This window comes from Lagenorhynchus albirostris, chromosome 7 (assembly GCF_949774975.1).
Source record: "Lagenorhynchus albirostris chromosome 7, mLagAlb1.1, whole genome shotgun sequence".
Classification (NCBI taxonomy): domain Eukaryota; kingdom Metazoa; phylum Chordata; class Mammalia; order Artiodactyla; family Delphinidae; genus Lagenorhynchus; species Lagenorhynchus albirostris.
In genome coordinates this window covers 107,746,796-107,774,268 of record NC_083101.1, presented here as the reverse complement: position 1 = coordinate 107,774,268, position 27,473 = coordinate 107,746,796, and the positions used below count along the sequence as shown (strand labels likewise).

The window sequence follows — 27,473 nt, the reverse complement described above, 5'->3', positions numbered from 1 at the left end:
AGGAAATATACCACATCTGGCACAGCAGCTGTGAGAATGGGTCTATCTCTTGGTTAAATGTGTGAAACTCCACTGTCACCTGCCATGACCTATGTGAATTTTCTTGTATGTGGCTATTGGTGAATTCAATGAGGATATAAATGAGGATCACAAAACTTAATTTTTTAGTCTTTTGAGTTTGGCATTAATTTCTACCGTTTGACTTGAAATGCAGTTGTGCTTCTCATTTACTAGCCTGACAAGGAGGAAGAAACAGTATCAAAGATTTCTGCTTATTCTTTTCTTTCATAATGGTCCTCATTCTGATGCCGAAAGCTCAGCCTCTGTACACCAGTGCCAAATCGAATCTCGGAGACAGAGTTTTGGGTGAAGTAGAAAAGAACAGCTTTATTGATTTCCCAGGCAAAGGGGGACACAGCCAGCAGGCTCCTGCCCTCAAAAACTATGTGTCCCAACCCAAGGGAGTTTGCTGAGTTTTATGGCAATGGTTCAAGGGTGGGGTTGCTGATAAGAATTAGGGTGTGTGCAGGGCCTGCACCTCTAATCTGGTCTCCAGTAACCTGATGAGTTTCTGTGGTTCCTTTAATCTGGCCTCAGGTAATTTTTTTTAAAATAAATTTATTTATTTTTGGCTTTGTTGGGTCTTTGTTGCTGCGGGCAGGCTTTCTCTAGTTATGGTGAGCGGGGGCACGCAGGCTTCTCATTGCAGTGGCTTCTCTTGTTGCGGAGCATGGGCTGTAGGCACATGGGCTTCAGTAGTTGTGGTTCGTGGGCTGTAGAGCACAGGCTCAGTAGTTGTGGCACACAGGCTTAGCTGCTCCGCATCATGTGGGATCTTCCTGGACCAGGGCTCAAACCCATGTCCCCTGCATTATCCGGCAGATTCTTAACCACTGCACAACCAGAGAAGTCCTCAAGTAATCTTGATGAGCCTCTCTGGTTCCTTTAGTCTGGCTTCAGGTGGTCGTCTCTGGTATGAACAATGCTGACATCTATCTTCCTTTTGCTGGGTTTTAATTCTACAGAAAGCTTAAAGACATTGTTATGTGTGTCCCTTGAGGTGGAACCAGGACCTGCCCCAAGGCTGCACTATTGTTTCTTGGCTGCTCCTCCCTTGTCTCTGCATCCCCTCCCTTCCTGGACTAGCAACTGTTTGAATCTGCCCTTTGGAACTCAAGGAAGGTCATGTTGGCTGGAGTCTGTTCCCTACAAAAAACGGGGTACATGGAAAGGCTTCTGTGCCCAGGAGCCCCACAGCGTCCTGCTCGGTTTCAGTCCCACACACAGAACAGGGAACCAATATGAGGGTTCTCTCAACTGCTTAGCATATTGATGTCAGCACACTCAGGAGCCAGGAGGACAACCACAGAGGGTCTGCTGATCTACTACTGTACATGAACTGGATCCAGGCATGCAACATCTGGCGTCTATGCCCTCAACCCACTTTAACAGGTGAGTTATGGTAATGTTTTGTTTTTCTTTGGCTGAACTTAGCTCAGACTTTATTTCCAACGGCTCTAGGAAGATCTTCAAATTCTTCTTTCTACAATATACAATTACTTTGCATATTGGATGGAGGTCACTTAGGGAAAGACTGGGAGACTATCTCCTGTACATATTTATTGTGGAATCAGGATCCTTCAACCTAAGGACCTGATTTGCCTTTCAAACTCCATTAATAAAATTTCTGAAAGGGAGGTAAACCTGCTTTGTCAAGAGCGGTATTTCTCTATAGAGACATTAGTGTTGCAGAACACATTATTAACAATAGACTTTGTGGTAGCCAGAATTCCAAGTTGGTCCCCAAGATTCCTTCCCCCTGGTGCATGCATTCTTATATAATTCCCTCCCCTTGAGTGTGGGAGAACCTGTGAATATGATGGGATTTCACTCTTGTGATCAGGTTCTTATCAGTGGACTTTGAGTTAATCAAAAGAGAGATTATCTGGGTGGACTTGATCTGTTCAGGTGAGCCCTTAAAAGGGACTGAGAATTTCCTGAATTCAGAGAGACTGAAGTATGAGCAGGCCTACGGAACACCTGAAGGCAGCATCTACAAACTAAGAGCAACCCCGGGCCAACAGCAAGGAAGAAAAAGGAAACTCAATCCTGCAACTGCAAGGAAATAAATTCTACCAACATCTGAATGAGTTTGGACAAGAACCCCTAGATCCTGCTAAGAACCCAGTCCTGGCAAACAGCTTGTTGTCAGTCTGTGGGGACCCTGAGCAGAGAACACTGAATTTATGGTAATTTGTTATGCAGAAATAGAAAACGATGGGTGCACATGTCATTCATTTAACAAATATTTATAATGTTCTTGCCAATAAACTAAACAAAGTGTTACAAAATTTTCTGCTTAAATTAACCAAAATGAGTCTGGCAGTCTGTATTGGTGTGTGTGTGTGTGTGTGTGTGTGTGTATGTGACAGATATTTTAAGTACTTTTCTATTTATGGGAAATCTTTTTAAAATTAATATGATTGCTATAGTCTGAAATGCTTGTGTCCCCCTAAAATTCATATGTTGAAATCCTAACCCTCAAAGATGACGTTGTTAGAGGTGGGGCCTTTGGGAGGTGTTTAAGTTATTAGGGCAAAGCCCTCTGGATGCGACTGGCGCCTCGTAAAAGAGGCTCCAGAGAAGTACCTAGCCCCTTCCACCATATGAGGACACAGTCAGAAGGCATTCACGGTGAATCAGGCAGAGGGTGCTCACCAGACTATGACCATATTGGCTCCTTGTCTTGGACTTCCAGCCTCCAAAACCATGAGAAATAAAATTCTGTTGTTTATAAACTTCCCAGTCTATGGTAATTTGCTATGACAGCCTGAATGGACCAAGATGATGATCATAATCAAAACCATTGGGACATTTCTTCGTGGTGGTCTTTATGAGCATATGAAATACCTGGTTTCTGTTTACATACATTTTCTTTTTACTCATATGTATCTAAAGTAATAATGTTTGAAGATCTATTTTATATTTTAATTGCCAGCATTTTCCTGTATAATGAGTGCAATTTTTTTTTTTTTTACTCTGATGCTTAACTAGGAGTCTGAGATAAAAATGTCAACTTCTTGTTTCAAGGAAACTATTTTGCCTTCTCATCTGTGATACACATTTCAAAGAAAACCTGGCGTTATTTTATTTGCTCTAATTTTAGAAGTAAATATATAATACTTTATTTGTATTAATTTAAACATATAATTTCCATTCTATGCTCTATTTTTATGTTTGGTTTTTTAAACTTTGCTTGCATTTTCATAAAAATTTACTTTTAGAGTATCTATCTTTTTATCTTTAAAGACTGCTATCACCTATAAGAAGTAAGAAAGGAATATTTAAGGAATACACTGTAATCCTTGACTTCCCCCACGAAATCTCCTGCCTGGTGATAATTGGAGTAATATTGCTTCAGGTGACTTGCTATAAGGTAACACAGCGAGTCAGTGGGAGAACCAGATTGTCTTAAACATAGTTCACTACTTTTGACCATATCAATGGCTTTTTAAAAATAGAAACGACACATATGACAGAGAAAAATTAACTTATCTGTCCCTAATAGTCAGCATGCTATATAAAATAAATTGTCCTTTGGAAAGTGAGATGCTGATGCAAGACATCGCAAAATAAAATAAAACAAAACAAAAACAAAATTCTGAGTTTCCAGCTAATAATTCAATCAGACCACATCACGTTAAATACCTGAGGTATCCTGTAAGCTCAGAATTGTTGAATATTAAATATATGGAGTCTCTCTCATAGCTTCTAATTCACTATCCGCTACATGTATTATATGCAGATTTTTCTTACTTCACCAAGGATAAAAAAGTAGGATGAAGCATCACTATCTTTAGAAAGTACTTTACTCACCATCCTTAAGAGTCTGGGCATGCTGGACGGAGGGTTTGCCTTTGGAAAGGGATTTCTGATCTCTATCAAATGGAGGTGCCCAGGGAATCTGAGCCCCGGGTGGCAGCAACTCACTGGAAGCAGAGTAGTAGAATCAGTGGTGTGCTTGGGCAGCCTCATCTTGGCTTGCAAGAGCTGACTGTTAACATTTTCAGAAATATTGTGAACAGATTGTTAAACTGCGTGTATCTGTGTGTGTGTTTATATGAGTGTGTTATAAATATATACATGTATATATAATATGCATATTATATGTTTATCTGTGCTATGTATATATAACATGTGTATCTATCATATATGTTTATATATAGTGTAAATATGTATACATAATTATATTAAAAACAAAGAAAACAATTTGGAAAAAAATTTCTCCCTCTCTGTAATACAACTAGGCAGAAACACAGATATAAGCAAGAACATATATATATATATACACATATATATATATATATAAATACATATATATATAAAACTTGTTTTGCTGTGTCTCAGGTAAGAATTCCTATAGCTGAGCGTTTATAGATGCAATGGCAGGCAGTGTAGAATTGAACAGGAAGTATTGCGAGAGAAGACATTCACAAGAGGAAATACATAATTCATGAAGGAACAGATGGGTTTGTAAAGTTCAGAGAAAATAAACAGCTTTGTTGACTTCAGTGAGAAAAGAGGAAAAGCTGGGAACTAAAAAGAGATGAAATTGTTTAAGTAAAAGTACATACTGGAGTATGTATTTGACGCTTGAATATTTAGGCCATTTAAAGTATCCTCCAATGAATAAAATGTAGACTATTTCTCTAATACTCAGATAAGCAGGTGCAAACTGGAAAGTAGGAGGGGGATTTTAAAAAGTTACTAAAAAAAATCTTTTCAAAAAAAAATAATTTTCCCTCATTATTTATTCTAGGTCCCTATCTCAGCTGTTTGTTTTTTAACAGATGATTCAAACGTATACAAGGTAAGTACATCATGGATGGTGGGAATGGGGTTTGTGGGTTGGGTGTGGTTCTCACATCAGGCCCAGCAAACTGCGGGAGGGTACCATCTCTAGAGTCCATCTTCCTGGTTCCTAATGCCAGGTTAAGCACCTATTACAGTAAGTCCCCTACTTACAAACTTTCAAAGATGCAAACTTGCACAGAGAAAGGACGAAGAGAGACAAGAGGAGGAAGAAGTAACTGAAGAACCGAAGAGATTCACGACGCAGGAAATGGCATGGGATTTTCTTGATTTGAGGAGGCACTGTTAGTTTCTAAGGCACAGGACCTGAACATAGAATGGTACACGAAGGTTGCAGCAGCCGTTCAGAATGCAATCCAGTGCTACCATTCCATCTTCAACAAGAAAAAAAGAGCTACTACCCAGACATCGCTAGATTGTTTTTTTCAAGAGGTTAGACAGCATTGAATCCAGCAAAGAACCAGAACCTGTGCCATCAATGTAAAGCGTGAGTGAAATTGCAGCCTGCCCTCCATCTTCTATTGCTGACCATCCTTCAGCTCTACCATCTCCCACCTCCCCTCCCTCCTCCAGTCAGTAACTCTTCTTGCCTGTTCACTTGATGCCAGCCCCTGTATGCCAGCTGTTGTACTGTACTACTGTACTTTTCAAGGTATTGTACTGTAAGATTAAAAATGTTTAATTTTTGCCTTTGTTTTTTATGTATTATTTGTGTGAAAAGTATTATAAATCTAGTACAGTACAATATAGTATAGTACTATATAGCCGATTGTGTTAGTTAGGTACCTAGGCTAACTCTGTTGGACTTAACGAACAAATTGTTCTCAACGAACGTGCTCTAGGAACAGAACTCGTTTGTATGTAGGGGACCTACTTGTAGTGTCTCACCTGGGGAAAATTACTTAACCTCTCATTCCTTGTCTATAAAATGTGAATTGTAGGATCTACCTCTCAGGGTTATTGTAAGGATCAAATGAGATAATATCTTCAATGCCTGTAAAAGAGTACCTGGTGCATATTAAGGTCCATATGAAGATGTATTAAGTGCAAATAACTTGATTTGCTGCTTTTACATTTAACAGACCCCATAGGGTAGCAATCACCATATCACATTCCCAGAAAAGGAACAATATGAAATTTTTGGAAAGGTCGTAAGACTTGAAATAACTCAGTATGAAAGTATGAAATTAGTTAAGTAAGTTTGTAAAATGTGTCATAGTTATTATGTAGACAATAGTAAATGTACATTAAGAGAAATACTATAAAGAAAGGAAACATAATCATACCAAACCTGGTGGTACTAATTGGTTTACCACTATTTTATACTCTCTCCTAAGTGCCACATATATATATACATAGATGGAGACGGTGAACTCAATCACATTAGCTGAACAATTTATAATCATTATATCCAAGTGACATAAAATATCAGCAGAAAACGAAATTAAAAAATGAGGATGCGGGCTTCCCTGGTGGCGCAGTGGTTGAGAGTCCGCCTGCCGATGCAGGGGACACGGATTCGTGCCCCGGTCCGGGAAGATCCCACATGCCGCGGAGCGGCTGGGCCCGTGAGCCATGGCTGCTGAGCCTGCGCGTCCGGAGCCTGTGCTCCGCAACGGGAGAGACCACAACAGTGAGAGGCCCGCGTACCGCAAAAAAAAAAAAGAAAAGAAATGCAGATGCTTACCCAGTTGTTTGATCATCTTTATACCAAACATACAAATACTGTTAATATCTTTGCATGTGTCTATATTTTAAAGTTATCTCACATTTTGACAAAGTATAGAGACAAACATTGAGAGCGTTGAAAAATTACAGGGATTTGGGAGTTAAAACAATTTCTGAAAAGTGTTCCTATTATGTAACAATTGTTTGGCATCAACACTAAACCATACTCAATACAAAACAAAGATTTAATCATAGGTCAAGACTATAATCTTTATTAAAGTTCCACTAATGAGCAACTGCTAAGGTAGTATTTCATTCCCAAAACAAGAAAGTTCTAGTTTCCAATTTAAATGCATTTAAATTAGCATGTAAATGTATCCTATAAACATGTATCAGGCTGAGATATTATTCAGTATGATCACTGTTGTGGTGATTATTATGTGCCATTTAGTGAACATTCACTGTGTACTTGGAGACTTGCTAAACACAGTGTGTTTAATTCTGTGGATTTCTGATGACTTTTTTCCCATGGGAACACAGAATACATTATAACATCTCCCTTCAAGCATAACACATAGTGTAAAAAGGTTAAAGGAAACTGATGCATTTTTTATTTTTGTTTCTTAACAGTTTTGTCTATTCACTGGAATTTAAGAACTCAGGAAAATTTAATATTTTTAAATTATAACTAATTGGCTGCCTGGCTTGCTATATTTCTTGTGAATTTTATGGATTTTATTCTGAGACTGTATCTTTTTTAAAAACTGAAACATTTTAAATATTTTTATTTTTTATCTAGTTATTTGATTAGTATTCTCTGTACACAATGCAATTTCTGTTTTTATCTAATATATATTATTTATATTTTACAATTTTAATTCAAATATATTTTTATTAATTTTGAAAAAAGCACACTACAATTATTATATAATGTTACTCTACAAAACACTATTGAATATCATAACTGGAACAGTATTTTGTGTATCAAAAACTGCTTTTTATTTTGATTAAATTACAGAATATTTTGGTTGGTGATCTTTCAGTGCTCTCCTTCAGTTACTTGGATATCAATGCATTTGTTTATAGACAAAAACTCACTGAAGAGCTGAAACAACCACATTCAACCACTTCCCTTGTTCCTGTGAAAGTCTATAAAAAAACAAATTGAGAAATAAACAGTCATCACAGAATTAATGTCACTGAATACCAAACACTGTTTAATATTAAATATTGTAGTTGGAAGTATATTAACTTGGACATTTCTTCAAAGTTAGGAACTTTGCTAATGTCAAATCATTTGACTGGAACCATTATCTTTCAAGGGTTTTGTTTAAAAAAGAAATCTTTCAAAACCTAGCTGTTGTGAATCTTCTCAGTGAAACAGTGATCACATGGTTCATAAATAAAATATTTTGTGGTATGAGATGTTAGGCTAAAAATCCACAAATGCAACAAATAGCAACTCAGTAAGATACAGAATTGTGTTACACTTGATCATCTTGTAAGTAAAAATCATTTATCACTGCATTAGGGTGCATTTCTTTATTTATATATCAATGAAAATAAATAACACAAATGTATACGAAAAGGCATTATATATTTTCATTAATAGCTATTTTGGGGGCTTCCCTGGTGGCGCAGTGGTTGAGAGTCTGCCTGCCGATGCAGGGGACACGGATTCGTGCCCCGGTCCGGGAAGATCCCACATGCCGCGGAGCGGCTGGGCCCGTGAGCCATGGCCGCTGAGCCTGCGCGTCCGGAGCCTGTGCTCCGCAATGGGAGAGGCCACAACAGTGAGGGGCCGGCGTACCGCAAAAAAAAAAAAAAAAAAAAAAAAAGAAGAGTTTATTTGAGCAGAAAATCAATTCAAATTGTGCAGTGCCAAACCAGAAGTGGTTAGGAGCATGCCATCGACAGGAGTTGGGAATGACTTAGAGGAAAATGTGGAAGCAAAGAAATTATTTAATTGGCTCTAGCTTAAAGCCTCCTTGGTTGTGATTGGTTGTCCTTAAGTTTTGATTCCGTAATCTTGAGGCATTTACAGGCTTAGATTTTGGTTTACTCACAAAAGCCACCAACGTATTAGAGCCGCCTCAGTTTAATGGCCTCCTTGTTTAATTAATTTAACAATTCTTCCTTTTTGGTCATTTTCTCATACATGAGAGATTGACCAAAAATTTGGTATTAGTGTCACTCCCAGTCACCATCAGGTTTAAGTTGTTCTATCATGAACAAAACACATAATTAGTATTCCTGAAAAGAGTCTTACAAGGATAAAATCAAGATGTCAGCAGAGCTGTTTCCTTCCGGAGGCTCCAGGGTAGGACACTTGTCCTTGCCTCTTCCAGCTTCTAGAGGCTGCTGGTGGTTCCTTCCCCCATTGTCAAGGCAGCTGCGCAGCATTTTCTGTTCTCTCTGACCAACTGCTATTTTTTACAAGGACCCTTATGACTACACTGGACCCACCCAGATAATCCAGGCTGGTCTCCCAATATCAAGATCCTTAAACACACCAGCAATCCTTTTTACAATATAAAGTAACATTCACAGGTTTTCCATGGATTAGAATGTGGACATCTTCAGAGAGACATTATTCAGTCTATCCTAGTTATAACAGAGTTTCTTTCCTTCATTTATAGAATGTGAAGCAAAATGCCCTAGTAGTACATGAAAAAGCTGCAGACATTTGTTTATTTAGCATCCTCTAATAAAGGGAAATGGTCTTTCTCTCTGCACATACTGACCTCCAAACAAAATTATTCAGTTTTTGAGAAGCAATTTACTTCAATTTTTCACGTTGAACTCTGTTAGCTTCCCTTTTGTTCCCAATTTTTTTTTTTTTTTTTTTTTTGCGGTACGCGGGCCTCTCACTATTGTGGCCTCTCCCGTTGCGGAGCACAGGCTTCGGACCCGCAAGCTCAGCGGCCATGGCTCACGGGCCCAGCCGCTCCGCGGCATGTGGGATCTTCCCGAACCGGGGCACGAACCTGTGTCCCCTGCATCGGCAGGCAGACTCTCAACCACTGCACCACCAGGGAAGCCCTGTTCCTAATTTTTGATTAGTAGGTGGTAGCAATGAAAGCAGAATGGAGAAAGTGTGTGTGTATCTGTGTGTGTGTTGTGTAAAGGTCACACTCATTTTTAGCCTTCTAGGATGTAAGCAGGAAATATAGATATACCTTCTGTGATAGATCATAGAAATAATGTTATTTGATATAATTCCTTGTAACTGTGTTCAGATTATAGATGACTGCTAGCAGTATAGATTTATGAAACTACAATTTTGTCATTTAGAAGTTGCTATAGACTGAATGTTTGTGTCTCTCCTAAATTCATGTATTTAAATCCTAACCCCCAGTGATATGGTGGTAGAGGCTTTGGGAGATGCCTAGGTCATGAGTGTGGAGCCTTCATGAATGGGATTAGGGCCCTTACAGAGAGATTCCAGAGAGCTCCCTTGCCCCTTCTGCCATGTGAGGGTGCAGAGAGAGGACAGCTGTCTGTGAACCAGGAATTGGGTCCTCACAGACACTAAATCTGCCAGCACCTTGATCTTGGAATTTCCAGCCTCCAGAACTGTGAGAAATAAATCTCCGTTGTATTTAATAATAGCCTCAGCTAAGACAGGTGAAAATAATTGGGCAGACTATAGCATGCGATAGTATTGACAATTTCATTACTATACTGTTTCACCTTATTTCTGCTCTGAACAATCTGACATGCATCTCTTAATTCTTTTTATGTCCCCAAATATTAAGGTTAAATATCAAGTTTAAAGAAAGTGAAAGACTACGTAATCTATCATTCTTACTCCATGTAAAATACAACAATAGACTTGGTTCTTTACACATGGCAATCAAATATATTTTATACATAGTCTTTATTCACAAACCTGAAGAGATCAAAGAAATGCTTTCACATTCAAATTTGAAGAATAAAATTATGTTAACAGCTTTCTTTAGAAGTCCTTCTGATTTCAGACTACTTTTGCTCATCAGGTGCTCAGATATTCAATTCATGGGGGTCCCCTTTATGCCAAATGAGGCACCGTGTTTCTTGTCCCTCTCATGATTGTTCATTCTTCACACCCTCTAATGATTGTTCATTCTTCACACTTGGGGTCATCATTGAAGCTCTCTGTTTTCTGGATCTACTCTGAGGATTCACTGTTATTTTTTCTCCCCTATAATTTCCCCACAAAATGCTGTCTGATATCCTTTTTTGTTTTCTTCCAGTTTCTATAATCAATACTTTAGCCTGTTGAAACTGCTTCTTGACTGTGTTTCCTGCTTTCAGTATCAACTTCATTTACCAGTTTGATTACTCCTTCTGGACTTGTGAAGGCCTCTTCTAGCCTGTCATAAGGAGCTTTGATCTCAGTGTACGTAGATTTTCATGCCTATTGTAGTAATCATGAGGATTTAGTTATAGTTCAATAGCAGTGGAATTTTTCAAAACCTTGACTAAATATCAAAGGATATAACAACTCACTACTAAGTTGTCTGTAGTCATCACATGTAAATATATAATAATAATGTAACAGGTGAAGTTACAACTTGATGTTTGGGGATTGACTGATGGATATGCTGCATTTCTGGTCAAGTGGGGCATTCACAGGGACATGAAAGTTATCTAAGTTTTGGTTTGCTGATGCAGTACCTCTGGCAGAGGTGGTTCCATCCTGGGCCTAGGAAGTTATTTCAGCAGATGCAAGCTAAATGCCACATTAATTACTGAAGGCTGCTTAAGGCAGAATTTTGTTTTTGCAATTTAATTATAGTGCTGTGATTGATTTATTTTGACTAGTATGGTTGCAAAAATGTAGAGTTTATTTTGTAATGTTTTCTTATAAACTTGTATAGAGTGATTTTCTCATAAAAGTGGAGAAAATGTATTTCCTATTGATGGGAAATTTATTTAGAAGAATTATGTAAGACTCTCAAAAACTTAACAAAAAATAACTGCTTTAGGTAAATAATAACTGTACTTTGTCATATGATAAAGCTCAGCTTATTCAAAGTATGTTTAAGAAATTATTCATCGAAAATTCTTATAGATTAGAAAGCATAGCTGTAACATATAACTCTTTTGAATTAGACCTTGTAAATAATTACTAATGGTGACAAAAATAAAATGATAAACTTGAAATGTTTTACATTTCTCTGCACATTTTGTAAGCTCATTTTACATTTTGAAAGTTTATTTATCTTTGCTTACACATGAAATTATAAATGACAGAAGTTATTACTCTGCAATACCTCATAAATTATTGAACAGCTACAATTAATAAATTAAAGGTAAGAATAAGAAAATTTTAAATAGATTATAATGTGTCAATAGATGCTACTCTTTCATATTATAAATTTATAATTATTTGATTTCAACACAAGAAACCTGTAATTAACTTCTATTTATTTATTTATTATTTTTTCATGGTATAACTTCTTTTATTGAAGTACAGTTGATGTACAATATTATATGTTACAGGTATACAATATAGTGATTCACAATTTTTAAAAGTTATACTCCATTTGTAGTTATTATAAAATATTGGCTATATTCCCTATGTTGTACAATATATCCTTATAGATTATTTTATACATAATAGTTCGTACTTCTTATTCCCCTACCCCTATATTTTTCTTCCCACCTACCTCTCCCCACTGGTAAACACTAGTTCATTCTCTATATCTGTGAGTCTGTTTCTTTTTTGTTATATTCACTAGTTTGTTGTATCTTTTAGATTCCACATATAAGTGATATCATAGAGTATTTGTCTTTCTCTGACTTGTTTCACTTAGCATAACACCCTCCAAGTCATCCATGTTGTTGCAAATGGCAAGTTTGATTCTTTTTTTATGGCTGAGTAATATTCCATTATATATATATACATACACACACACCACATCTTCTTTATCCAGTCATCTGTTGATGGACACTTAGGTTGCTTCCATATCTTGGCAATTGTAAATAATGCTATAAACATTGGGGTCCATGTATCTTTTTGAATTAGTGTTTTTGTATTCTTTCAATATATACCAAGGAGTGGAACTGCTGGGTTGTACAGTAGTTCTATTTTTAGTTTTCTGAGAAACCTCCGTACTGTTTTCCACAGTAGCTGCACCAATTTACATTCCCACCAACAGGGTACAGGGGTTCCCTTTTCTCCACATCTTCAACAACATTTGTTTTTTTGTCTGTTTTTTAAATTTTTATTTATTTATTTTTAAAATTTATTTTATGGCTGTGTTTGGTCTTTGTTGGTGCGCGCAGGCTTTTTCTAGTTGTGGTGAGCAGGGGCTACTCTCTGTTGCAGAGAACGGGTTTCTCATTGTGGTGGCTTCTCTTGCTGCAGAGCAAGGGCTCATGGGCTCTAGAGCACAGGTTCAGTAGTTGTGGCGCACAAGCTTAGTTGCTCCATGGCATGTGGGATCGTCCCGGACCATGGATTGAATGCATGTCCCCTGAATTGGCAGGATTCTTAACCACTGCGACACCAGGGAAGTCCCTTGCCAGGATTTGTTATTTGTGGGGTTTCTTTTGTGTTTTTTTTTTTTTTTTTGCGGTACGCGGGCCTCTCACAGCTGTGGGCTCTCCCGTTGCGGAGCACAGGCTCCGGACGCGCAGGCTCAGCGGCCATGGCTCACGGGCCTAGCCGCTCCGTGGCATGTGGGATCTTCCCGGACTGGGGCACGAACCCGCGTCCCCTGCATCAGCAGGCGGACTCGCAACCACTGCGCCACCAGGGAAGCCCTGGTGAATTTTTAACAAGAACGAAATCCAGTATCTTTCATCTAGAATTTAAATGTGGATTTGTTAAAATTTAGTTGGATAACACATCACATGCAGGTAAATAACCCGTACTGCTCATTATACTCAGTGTCACTCTGGGTCAAATATTATAACAAGGAAGGGACTTTGTATAAACCCTATTTTTTAGTATCACAGCCGTGTTAACTAAAATATTTGGCCTCTTAAACATTCCCCAGCTTCACAAACCAACATTGCACATGGTTTGATGATTTAATAAAGGTGATCTCATGCACACACACACACACAAACGCACACACACACACCCTTTCTGTTTCCCCTTGACTTTTTAGATAAGCCTGTGGGCTAGTTGAGTTTGAGAAATGAAATGACAGATTTTAGTTCCTCTGAGGACTTCTTACACTTCAAATTATTTAAGAAAAGGGAAATATAAACCTATTTGAATTACTGTGTTTAACCTGAGAATAACCCATAAAAAAGACCCAGATAGATATGTAGAAACTGACATATAGAGCTACAGATATTTATATATAGATACGAATGTATATGTAAATAAAACCCACTGGTAGAATCAGTGGGAATTATCTCTCAGTGTCTTACCAATGATTTTAATCTGAAATGACATTTTCCCCTCTGATATTAACATGAATTATTGAGGCTAGGATTTTAGTCAAACTCTCAGTTTTACAGCGATATTAATTTTAAAAATTGACTTATTATATGGACTTGTAGTCTCATAAATAGAGCCACTGTTAACAAATTACCCACTACCAAATATGGAATGAAGAATTAAAGTATAAAATTATTATTTCTGGTTCCATCTAAACAAATTCATTGGTTTTTAAATTAGTGTTGAGTCATATAATTAATAAAAAAGCAAGTTCATTTTTTGATGTATAAGCAATCTCTTCATAAAAATTGATTACAATAATCATGCAAAAATGAAAACAGGAGCTTAGAATTTAGCACTACTTGCTAATTTACTCTATGATTTATTATAATCTCCTAACCACTCTACACAGCTAGTGATCAGCTGACTTTCCAGAGAAAATGGCTTTGTTTAAGACACAGTACTAGAAAATACTTTAGATTCAACCAAAATGGTAGGAAAATTGCATAAAAACCAGCTGCTGCTAGGTTCTGATGTCTTCTCAGAGATGTGGAGAAATAGATAGTGTTCCCCCCCTTACAATAAGAAAAAACCTTGAAAAATGGAAATTAATAATTTTTTCAATTAGATAATAAAAATTTCAATGGAAAACATTTTAACTAAAATCAGGAATGTGAAAAGCACTCTCGGGGAGACGCAGGATCCAGCAATTTGCTTAGTTGAGACATAAGATGCTGAGTGGCATATAAGCTGGTAAGAAGAATCAACCAGATTTTAACTAATTGCTCAAGTCTGAGGATAGGTGAGCCTGAGAGCGACACGAGCAAATTAAGTTTGCACCCTTCTGCAAACTTCCCCTCCAGGAACCCCACAGGTACTCACAGGGAACACTGGAAAAAAATCCTAAGAAAGTTTCCCTCCAGGTGCTGTCTGGGGAGTGAAACAGGAAATACCAATATGCAAATACCAAATACCTAATGTCCACCCATCTCATCTTTCTTATCTGTCCTATGGAAACAAAGCCTTAATATGCAAGGTCCTCAAAACCTGATGCCCAAGGACACAGATGGGAACCCACTATAGTTACAGAAAAACGAGGAGAAAAAAAACCCTACCCCTTGTGAAGGGTGAACTCATACTAAGCCCAGCATTACCTCTCGAGAAGGGCCAGGATCACTCATGAAGACCTCAGATCTGGGTCCCACTGTTTATAGTACCTGCTTAGGACTGCAGCTTAAGGAGAACTTCAGAGAATGGACCTTCCTGCCCACCCCCCTGCCCCAGCAACCAGCTACCATACTCACAAGATTTGAGTAAAAATAAAAGTGGAATATAGCTGAGAGAGAGGCAAGAGAGAGATCGTTTCTGGTGAGAAAAAGTGAAGAATAAAATGTGAAATTTCATATAGAAAAAGAGTGAAGCTAGAATTTGACAGTAAAACTGTATTAAATCCTGCTTAGCAAAGGCAGGAGACTGCCCTTGAAAATTCTTTCTTAAAGACTCTTCCTTAACTCCTCAAATGTGTACACTTTGAACAGAAAGGGTATTGGAAAAATAGCTGCACCGTTTTTTTAGCTAAGATACAAAAGGAAAAAAAAAATAAAGTGGGGCAATTAATGAAGTTTCTCCAAGGGGGAATCAAGTGACCAATTTCCTTTTATTTCAAGGGCCAATTTCTCTAAATACTAAAGAAAAATCTTGCAAATTTTTGACTGATAGGTTGTATGACATCTGTCATATTTCCTGAAACTCTTCTCCAGCCTCTCACAGGGAACCAACAGCTATCATGTGCTAGGTACTTTCACTACCCTTCAAACACTTTGCCTGGCCCAGCTTGTCAACCTCAGACCTTCAAGCGAGAAAATTCTTTCCTCCTTTGTGACATCACACCCACTAACTAAATGGAGTGAGATGAAGGATTTACTTTAAAATAGATGCTCTCCTGATGGCCTATTCCTGGACATTCATGAGGACTCCTAGATCATAATCAGGTCATAGATAATTTAAACATTGGTTTCCCTGTGCTCTTAATAGAAATTAAATGTCTAAGGAATAATCATACTTCTGGGCATAAATTATGCTGATTTTCCAACATTATTTGAGCTGAACCTATCAGACTAAACTCTCCAAATATCTCCCCAGGTTTGGACCATACCCTCTAAAACCAGAACCAAAAGAAGTACTAAAATCAAAAAGATAAAAACCTAACAGAGAAATGAATCATTAACCCTTGTATCATTCTTTGTAATACTTCTATTCTCTAAGTTAAAAAAGGAAAGGAAAAAATAATCCAAAGGGCAGGGATACAGATCCGTTCAAAATCTCAGGAGTATAAATCTAATAATCATTTCCTACTTCCTTATAGTACCAAATCCAAATATTCTCTTATTTTGGTGCATATGTTATAGCTATAAATCTGTTTTCTGTTCTTTAACATCTTTTTTATTTAGTTATTTCTTTGCTCTCTCTTCGGAAAATCAATAAAGTCCTCAACCAAGACCTGAGTTACATTCCTTATATTTTTATCTCATATATTGGTCATCTTTTTTGGACTCAAGTTCAGTTGAGCTCTAAAACTGATTCCATCTATCTATTTATTGTTTCTTCTCTATTAGGCTATACACTTCCTGAAGAGAAGTAAAATTTCCGTCAAAGTAAAGTATATTTCTTGGGTCGTAATTTATGTTGAGGAGGCAAATTTCTCAATTCTGAAAAATTGTAACGATTCAGAATTTTTCCTGGTTAGTAACCAACACACATTTATAATATCACAATGCCCATGGATTAGGAATCCAGGCACAGTTTAGATGGGCCCCCTGCCCAGGGTCTTACAAGCTGAAATCAAGGTATCGGCCACACTGCTGTTCTTGTCTGGAGCTGGAAGGCCTCTTCCAAGCTCGTTAGGCTATTGATAGGACTTAGTTCCTTGTGGTTATAGCATTGATGTCCTCAGCTCTAGAGGTTGGCACCCTCCACTGGCAGCTTTCAACCTGGTTGTTTCTTTCTCTTTGAGGAAGAGCCTCTTGCTTTTATGGCTTTCACCTGATTAGGTCAGTCCCACCCAGAATAATGTCCCTTTTGAATCACTCAGTCAACTAATTAGGGATCTCAATTACACCTGTAAAATATTGTCCCCTTTGCCATATAACAAAATCTAGTCACACAAGTGCCATTTATCATGTTCACAGGCCCTACCTACATGTAAGTGGGAAGGACTATACCAGGGTGTGAACATCAGCGAATCTGGGGGAGGGGCTATTTTAAGCATTCTGCCTACCACACCAATTTACAGGAATTGCTCCAATACTGTAAGACTTAACCATGTCTTTGTTAACCAAATCTCTTACCTGGGAATTTAAGCATGAATAGGCAGTTTGTGCTTTAAAAAATCAGCTCTTCAACAGCCTCTCACTATGGGCCTACCTTGTCATAAATCTTGCTACCTATTTGTACATAAGAGATTTGGACAAGCCCTTGGTGTTCTGACTCAACTTTATGGAATCATCACAGATCAATACCAGGCAACTGTTTTTCTAGTATTAGCCCAGTATCAAGGTCCTCCTCATTTAAAGCTGATTGCCAACATGGTGGAGACTTCTGCTAACATAATTTCTTTTAGAGTCTGTCTTAAACCTAATGGTTTAAGTTGCCAAACTTTGCCACCCACTGTAACAATGCAATATTTACCAGTAAGAAGGCTTATTTCCTATCAAGTCATATTTCTTACTGCATTTCCATTCATCCTTGTAATACTTTAAATTCTACTTCACTTCTTCCACAGAAGGGAAGTTCATGACTCCCTAATTGCTGTTTTTCAAATATCTAATAGATTTATCAAAACACTCCTAATAAGTTTATTAAAACATCCCTAGAAATCTAGATTTAATCTTGCTCTTCAGTCATCTCTTAATAACAGAGCCAGAAAATATCAGGCTGAATATATTATAGCAGATCTCAACTCACCACTAGAATATGACTCCTTTCCAGAGGCAAAACCTTCCCAGATGACAGAACTTGTTGCGATCCCAATAGCTTCCTGGCTAAATAAAAAGAATAGGGTTTTATACACACACTAATAGTAGAAATACTTTGGAAATAGTCTATTATTTCTGAAAGCTTTAGAGAAAAATAAAGCTGCTTAACCTAAGTAGGAACCCTAGTTTAGAATGGCCAGCATATTAGGGACATTTTTTTTTAACATCTTTATTGGAGTATAATTGCTTTACAATGGTGTATTATAAAAAAGTGAATCAGTTATACATGAACATATGTTCCCATATCTCTTCCCTCTTACGTCTCCCTCCCTCCCACCCTCCCGGGACACTTTAATAGCTATAATTTTTTTTAAGGAGTTGGCTATTTTCAAGATAGAAGCCCATTCAAAGAGAGATATCTAAGCAAAAGGAAATGACCTTGTCGATCATTGTGCCAAACAGGCAGTCACCACCAAGATCCCAAACCTCACAATACTAAAAGAGACCATGACTTTGGAGAAGTTCAAAGAGAATATCATGAAATACTGTATGATGCCAGCCTTTGGTCCAGAGTAAGAAAAAGCCATTTATTATGTGGAAATAACTCTTTCCACACTTAGAGTGGCTGCTTGTGGCCTCAGAGAAAATCCTGAAAATTTTTACATGATATATATTACCCACACAACTAGGATAAATTGGCCACTGTATTCAATCAACGTTAGTGAGGAAGCAAATTTCATTGCCTGTTGTTAATGAGTGGTACCCAAAATTTAAAATACTTCTGGACAAACCCATGAGGGCATTTTAATAAAAAATCGTTGAGTGCTCCCCAGCAACTGATATTGAGTTGGGAATACAAAAGCCTACTGGCTATAATCCAAATTATTATCCAAAAACTGAATAGGGATGTGTTTCCTTGTTAAAGATGCCTGCCTTAAGTATAGTAGCTGAGGACATCACCCAGCATCCATTTTAGCTCATCAATTTCCACTCTCAGAAAGACTTAGTTAAATGAATTCAAGAGTGAGATAATCTGGACCTGGATTTTAGGACCAAAATCCTAATCACCTAAGGGGAATTTTGGATTTTTCTTCTCTGCTCAAGCCTCTTCATTTCATGCTTTACAAAACAACCAGAAATAGGATGAATTCTATATGCTATGGTTCAGAGGCTAGCCAAGGGCAACTAGACAAAGCCACCAACTCTTATCTAAAAATGTCACTCAGTTGGACAGGTAGGTAGTAGTTGAAAATACAGCCACTTTAGATGTAATAGTGGCTTTTGAGGGTGAATCTATATGATTTGAGGAGAAAATGTTTGAATCCCTACAAATCTCTCTGGCATTTTTAATATTACTAAAGTAATCTGAGAATGAATGAAACCCAGCAAGGAAGTACAGACGGTTCCCAATATATGATGGTTTGACTTATGATTTTTTGACTTTACTATAGTGAGAAAGCCATACAAATTCAATAGAAACTGTATTTGAATTCTGAGGTTTGAACTTTTTTCAATATTTGGTCTGATCCTCTCTTGTGATGCTGGGCAGTGGCAGCCACAGCTATCCATCACCCACGTGATCACGAGGGTAAGCTAACCGAAACCTACTCACCACCATTCTCTACCTACACAACCATGCTGTTTTTCACCCTCAGCGCAGGATTCAATAAATTACATGAGATATTCAGCAAATGGGTATTGTGTTAGACGGTTTTCCTCAACAGTCGGCTAATGTAAGTGTTCTGAGCATGTTTAAAGCAGGCTGGGCTAAGCTATGATGTTGGGTAGGTTAGGTCTGTTAAATGCATTTTTGACTTAAGATGTTTCCAATTCACAGTGGGTTTATCAGGACATAACCCCACTGTAAGCAAGGAAGATCTGTATTTCCTTTGAAGACAAGATTTATATATGAGAATGCTCTGGAAAGAAACCTATTTTTTTAACAGTAGCAGTGATTTCAAAGGTAAATATATAGCATTGCTCAAAATGAAATTGTGAAGAATGAGGTTAAAATAAGACTAAAAAAGGTGAAGAGCATATTTGATAATGTGATATCATTTTCAAATATAGGATATTTAACCCCCAGAAGCCACTTTAAACAGAAATGGTTAATGGTCCTTAAAATTCTCTTCTACATAGTGTAATATTGTTATACACTTAACTGTAGTACCTTTTTTTCATATTAATATGTTATATGGTGCTTTTCGACAGAGTACTAAAAGATATATATAGAGTGACATCAAAAGAAAAAGTTACAAAAATGACTATGTATTATACTAACTACATACATGTTCCTGCAGGAGTAGTTGTTGTGGTTTTAGTAATTATTTATTAGAAACTAATGTAAGCCACAGAGCAACCAAGGCTCTCCCCAAGTGTTCCTTTGACCCATTCTCTAGCCTGAAATCTCCTAGACCCAGCACACACTTTGTACTGTCATACTCAAATACTTTCAATTTTCTATTCTTGATATTCTTTTTTTTATTAAGGCAAATTTTATTTTATTTTTAAAGGTTATTTTTATTTTTTTTAATCTACTTTATGTATTTATTTTTGACTGCATTGGGTCTTCGTTGCTGCACACGGGCTTTCTCTAGTCGCGGCAAGCGGGGGCTACTCTTTGTTGCGGTGCACGGGCTTCTCATTGCGGTGGCTTCTCATTGTGGAGCATGAGCTCTAGGTGCGCGGGCTTCAGTAGTTGTGGCACACGGGCTCAGTACTTGTGGCTCATGGGCTCTAGAGCACAGGCTCAGTAGTTGTGGTGCACAGGCTTAGTTGCTCTGAGGCATGTGGGATCTTCCAAGACCAGGGCTCAAACCCGTGTCCCCTGCTTTGACAGGCGGATTCTTAACCACTCCACCACCAGGGAAACCCAAGGCAAATTTTACTATTTTTTTTTAATTGAGGTATAGTCAATATAAAACATTAGTTTCAGGTATACAAAATAGTGATCTAACCCTGCAAAATGATCACTACAATAAAACTAGTTAACATTGGTCACCATATATAGCTGTAATTTTTTTTCTTGCGATAAGAACTTTTTTTAAAATCAATTTATTTATTTATTTTTGGCTGTGTTGGGTCTCTGTTGCTCCGCGCGGGCTTTCTCTAGTTGCGGTGAGTGGGGGCTACTCTTCGTTGTGGTGTGCGGGCTTCTCATTGCGGTGGCTTCTCTTGTTGCGGAGCACGGGTTCTAGGTGCACGGGCTTCAGTAGTTGTGGTGCACAGGCTCAGTGCTTGTGGCTCGTGGGCTCTAGAGCACAGGCTCAGTAGTTGTGGCGCACGGGCTTAGTTGCTCTGCGGCATGTGGGATCCTCCTGGACCAGGGCTCGAACCCATGTCCCCTGCATTGGCAGGCAGATCCTTAACCACTGCATCACTAAGGAAGTCCCGCAATAAGACCTTTTAACATCTATTCTCACCATCTTTCAAATATGCAATATGGTATTATTAACTATAGCAACAATGCTGTATATTACATCCCCATGATTTATTTTGTAACTGGAAGTTTGAACCTTTTGACTCACTTCACCCATTTCATTCATCCCTCACCCCCTGCCTTTGGCAAACACCTATCGGTTGTCTTTATGTGAGCTTTTTTTTTTCTCTGTATTTTTGTTGTTATTTTACCTTGCACATATAAGTAAAATCATGTAGTGTTTATCTTTATCTGGCTGACAGTTCACTTAGCATACACACACACACACACACACACACACACTTCTTTATTTGCATTTTCTTTATCCATTCATCCATCAATGAACAATTAGGTTATTTTCATTTCTTGGCTACTTAAATAATGCTTCATGAACATGGGAGTGAATCTACTTTTTGAGTTAGTGTTTTCGTTTTCTTCAGAAGTGGAATTGCTGGATCATATGGTAGTTCTATTTTTTGTTTTTTGAGTAACTTCCAAACTATTTTCCATAGCGGCTGGACCAATTTACATTCCCACCAACAATGCACAAGGGATCCCTTTTCTTCACATCCTTGCCAACACTTGTTATTTCTTATCTTTTTGATAACAGCCACTGTAACAAGTGTGAGGTGATATCTCATTGTGGTTTTAATTTGCCTTGCCCCATGATGAGTGATGTTGAGTACCTTTCCACGTGCCTGTTGGCCATTTGTTCGTCTTCTGTATGTATGTTTAGGAGCTACTCAGTCAGTTTTTAGGTTTTTTCCAGAGGATGTTGTTCCATATGTAGCTGTATATTCAGTGTGTCTGTCAGAGGAGGTGAGTTCAGCATCTTCTTGCATTGCTGTCTTGAACCCCACTGTGAAACTTTTTTATATGCTCTGTGCATGAAATTTTCTTCGAGCAGAAGCTTTTGATAAATTCAATTTCTTTGACAGATCAATAGCAATTGAGATTTTCTATGTAATCTTAAATTACTTTTGATAAATTGTATGTTTCCAAGGAAATTATTCATTTCATGAAGTTATTCATAATATCCCTTTTATCCCTTTAATGCCTGTAGGGTCTGAAGTGATATCACCTGTTTCTTTCTTGAAATTGGTACTGTATGTTTTCTCTTTTATTTCTTGATTATCCTCACTAGAGGCGTATCATTTTTATTAGTTTTTCCAATGAAGAAAATTTGGCTTTGCTAATTTTCTGTTTCCTCGGTTTCTACTCTTTATTATTTCCTTCCTTCTGCCTGCTTTAGGTTTAATTTACTCTTTTTCTTCCCTGAGTCTTTCTTATTAGAAATTTTCTAATAATAGCATTTTCTAGTGTTTTCTAATAGCATGTGTCTAGTATTTCCTAATAATAGCATTGCTTTAGCTGCAAACTACATAATTTAGATGTTTTATTATTCATACCATTCAGTTTGAAACAGCTTTTGAATTTCTCTTGAGATTTCTTTATTGACACATAGATTATATGGGAGTGTATTGCTCAGTTTGCAAATGTTAAAGGCTTTTCTAGATATCTTAGTATTAACTTCTAATTTGATTGTTATAGTAGATAACATACTTTAACTATTTCAAAATTTTGAAATTGATTGAGTCTCAGTTTATGGTCCTATAGATGGTATATCTTACTGAATGTTCCATGCACACTTGAAAAGAATGTGTGTTTTACACAGATAGGGCATAGTGTTCCAACAGTGTCAGATCAAGATGTCTGACAGGGTCATTCATATTTTCTATGTCTTTACTATTTCTGTGACTATCAAACTTCTCATATAAAGTATGTTTTCAGACCACTACAGAGTTAAGCTAGAAATAAAAAATAAAATAGAGGGCTTCCCTGGTGGCGCAGTGGTTGAGAGTCCGCCTGCCGATGCAGAGGACACGGGTTCGTGCCCCGGTCCGGGAAGATCCCACATGCCGCGGAGCGGCTGGGCCCGTGAGCCGTGGCCGCTGAGCCTGTGCGTCAGGAGCCTGTGCTCTGCAACGGGACAGGCCACAGCAGTGAGAGGCCCGCGCACCGCAAAAAATAAATAAATAAATAAATAAATAAAATAGAAAATTAGCTGGGAAATTTCCAAATATTTGGAGATTTAAAAATTTGCCAATAGCTCAAAAAGATGAAAAAAAAACCTTAGGTTTAAGTATAACAAAATATGTGCAGGATCTAAGTGTGAAAAACTAAAAGACTCTGATTAAAAAGATCAAAGAACATCTATGTAAAAAGAGAAGTATTTCATGTTTATGGATTGAAAAAACTAAATATTATTAAAATGTCCATTCTTCCCAAATTGATCTATACATTCAACGAAATTACAATCAAAAACCCAAGAAGTTATTTTGTAGATATTTATAAACAGATTCTAAAGTTTTTAAAAAAGGCCAAAGACTTAGAATAACCCACATAATTTTAAAGAACAACAAAGTTGGAGGACTATGCTATCTGGCTCACTTTATAAAGCTATAGTTTAAAAAAAAAAGCACATGGTATTGGTGAAAGAATGTGCACATTAATGAAACAAAACAGAGAGCCTAGAAACAAACCCACACAAATATAGTCTACTGATTTTTGTTGCAGTAATAAAGTCAAATCAATGGACAAAGATCATCTTTTGACAAATGTTGGTGAGAATATTGAACATCCAAAGACACAAACCTTACAACTTCCGTTAAGTATTAACTCAAAATGGATCATAAACATACATATAAAACACAAAACTATAAAACTTCCAGAAGAAAACATAAGACAATGTCTGGATGCTTTGACAACAAATTTTTAGATATAACACCAATAGCATGATTCATAAAAGAATAAAAATGACATATTGGATTTTATTACAGTTAAAAATTCTGCTCTGTGGAAAACACAGTAAAGAGAATTTTAAAAGTTAGTCACAGATGGGAGAAATTATAACAAAACATATATATGATAGAGGATTTGACCCAAATACAAATCACCCTAAAAACTCAACAATAATAATACAAACAACCCAATTTAGAAATGGGGAAAAAATCTGAACAAACACTCAGAGAAAATGTACAGATGGCAAATAAGCAGAGGAGGGGATTCTCAACATCATTTGTCATGAGGAAATTGCAAGTTAAAACGATGAAATACCCCTACATACCTGTTAGAATGAGTAAAACCCAAAAAGCAGACAATACAAATTGCTGGTAAGGACACAGAGCAAGAGGAACTCTCATTCATTACTGGTAGAAGCACAATGGTACAAACACTTTGGAAGACAGTTTGTAAGTTTCTTGCAAAGTTAAACATAGTTTTGCCATAAAATCCAACAATCGTACTCCTCAGTATTTATGCAAGTAATTTGAAAACTTATGTTCGTACAAAAACCAGAACATGAATGTTTATAGCAGCTTTATTCACAATCACCAAAAACTGAAAGAAACCAAAATGACCTTCAATATGTGAATGAATAACATACTGGTTTTATCAACACAAGGGATAGCATTCAGTAATAAAAAGAAATGAAGCAACAAAAAGACATGGATGAACCTTAAGTACATACTACTAAGTGAAAGAAAATCTGAAAAATCTACCTAATATATGATTTCAGTTATATGACATTCTGCAAAAGGCAGTAAAAAAACAATAAAAGAACTAGTGGGTGTTAGGAATTTAGAGGAAGTGCATAATTCCCCATTCCTTAGATGTGGGCTGTGCAAAGTGACGTCCTTCCAAAGAGTACAATATGAAAAAAGGGAAAAAAAGAGTAACTGTACAGTGGAGAAGTTGGACAAACACCAACAAGCTAGATGACCACCATCAACAGTGATATCAAGTTGACAGGAGGCACACTTGATATGATGTGATGAAATGGAACTTCACCTCTGTGGCCTTCCTTACAAAAACTTATAATCTCAATCTAATCATTTAAAAACTCAGATAAGCCTCAATTGAGGGGTATTCTGCAAAACATCTGCCCAGTACTCCTCAAAACTGTCAAGGTCATCAAAAACAACAATGCCACAGCCAGAGGAACCTAAGAAGACATGATGTCTTATCATAACATGGTGTCCTAGATGGGGTCTTAGAACTAAAAACAGACATTAGGTAAAAATTAAGGAAATCTGAAATAAACATGGACCTTAATAATGTGTGAATATTGGTTCAGCAGTGAAAAGTGTACCATTTAATGTAAAATGTTCCTTATGGGGAAAGAATGGGCATGAGCATATATGGGAACTCTGTACTATATCTGCAGTTTTTCTGTAAATCTAAAACTGTTCTAAAAAGCCGTTTATTTTTTTTAAATACTATTAAAATATCATAGCTGTCTTGCCCATTTCATATGTTCATGCCTCCAAGGCTAAGAAATATAGAATTAACTAAATGGATCTTTTGTTAAAGATGAGCTGAAAGGAAAATACCTCACAATGAGACAGGGGAAATGACTTTAAACTATGCAGTTTTCCCTTTTAAAACTGTTCAACTCAAATGTTCTCAGAAAGATTTTGTTTTACATTATTAAATCTGAAAGAGTTTTCATACCTCTTGTACTTATGCCAAAATTAAAGGAGCCAGGAAAAGTATCCATTTCAAAGGAAAAAGGAAGTGACTCTCCAGTTTGTTATGCAAAATCCTGTGCTCCTGAAAAACAGAGAAGTGAACAAAACAGAAGATAAAATGTTAGAGGAAAATTGATGACAAAAATTACCTTAAAGGCTTAGAAAAAGCTGGAAATTCATAGTGTGTATTTTCTGTTTTTCTTGCTTGCTGAAAAAGAAACAAAGTATTAAGGTGCAGATGTTTCTAAAGATACAGAATCACACACAGAAACGCTGCTTCAAACAGACTCTTTAATGAAAATCCATTTGTTTAGAAAGTTATTTCCTGTTCAGTATAAAAGAAAGAATAGTTTGTAGACAGAATTAACTAGAAACTTGTGAAATCATTTGTTGGTTTTATTTAAAAATAATAAAACTATTATTTATCAAACATTTAATATGGTAGGCATTGTCCCTAATATTTAACCTGGGTTATCTCATTTAACCACCAAAACCATCCCAGAAGATATACATTTCATTTCCATTTTACAAGAAAAGAAACCAACTCCATGAGAATTTAATCAACATATCTAGTAAGAATAAGTCCTGGTATTTGAACCTAGCAATAATGCTTCAGACTGATGCCTACTTTGTAACACTGTCTCCTAGTCATGGGTATAAATAAGACTACTTAGCCTACAGAAAGTTTGCTTCAATTGAAAGAGGATATAAATTTGTAAATATTTATGCATGCATATAAATCTATAAAGCAAATATTAACAGACCTAAAGGGAGAAAAGGACAGCAATACAAAAATAGTAGAGGACTTCAATACCGCACTTTTATCAATGGGTGGATTATCCAAACAGAAAATCAAAAAAGAAGCACTGGACTTAAAACGACACATTAGACCTATAGGCCAATATCCCTGATTAAGATAGATGTAAAAATCCTCAACAAAATATTTACAAATTGAATTTGGCAATACACTAAATGGATCATACACCACGATCAAGTAGGATTTATTTCTGGGATGCAAGGATGATTCAATATACACAAATTAATTAGTGTTTTACACCACATTAACAAAATGAAGAATAAAACTCATACGATCAACTTAATAGATGCAAAGAATCATTTGACAAAATTCAACATCTATGTATGATAAAAACTCTCAACAAATTGGGTATAGAAAGAACACACTTCAACACAATAAAGGCCATATATGACAAGCTCACAGCTCTTATCACACTCAAAGGTAAAAAGCTGAAAACTAAAAGCATTTTCTCTAAGATCAGGAACAAGACAAGGATGTCCAGTCTTGCCACTTTCATTCAACATAGTACCAGAAGTCTTAGCCAGAGCAATTAAGCAAGAAAAGAAATAAAAGGCATCCAAATAAGAAAGGAAAAAATAAAACTAACAAAACTATCATATTTGCAGATGATATATGTAAAAAATCCTAAAGACTCCACCAAAAATTGTTAGAACTAATAAGTAAATTTGCAGGATACAAAATCAATACACAAAAATTTGTTGCATTTCTATACACTAATAATTAACTTCTGATAGAGAAATTAAGAAAATCTCATTTCCAATTACATCAAAAAGAATAAAATACCTAGGAATAATTTTAACAAAGGAGATGAAAG

General features: G+C 36.8%; 1 long non-coding RNA gene across 1 annotated transcript in view; it reads right to left on the bottom strand.

Annotated features, from left to right (window-relative positions):
* Positions 1-7,584: 7,584 nt before the first annotated feature.
* The window catches only part of LOC132523054 (uncharacterized), a 54,152-nt gene continuing 34,263 nt past the window's right edge, over positions 7,585-27,473 (bottom strand). Inside the window, exons 2-4 of the long non-coding RNA XR_009541413.1 lie at positions 25,992-26,050; positions 17,885-17,961; positions 7,585-7,689 (exon numbers count right to left, since the gene is read on the bottom strand). This is a non-coding gene — a long non-coding RNA (uncharacterized LOC132523054). The remainder of the gene's footprint in view (positions 7,690-17,884; positions 17,962-25,991; positions 26,051-27,473) is intronic.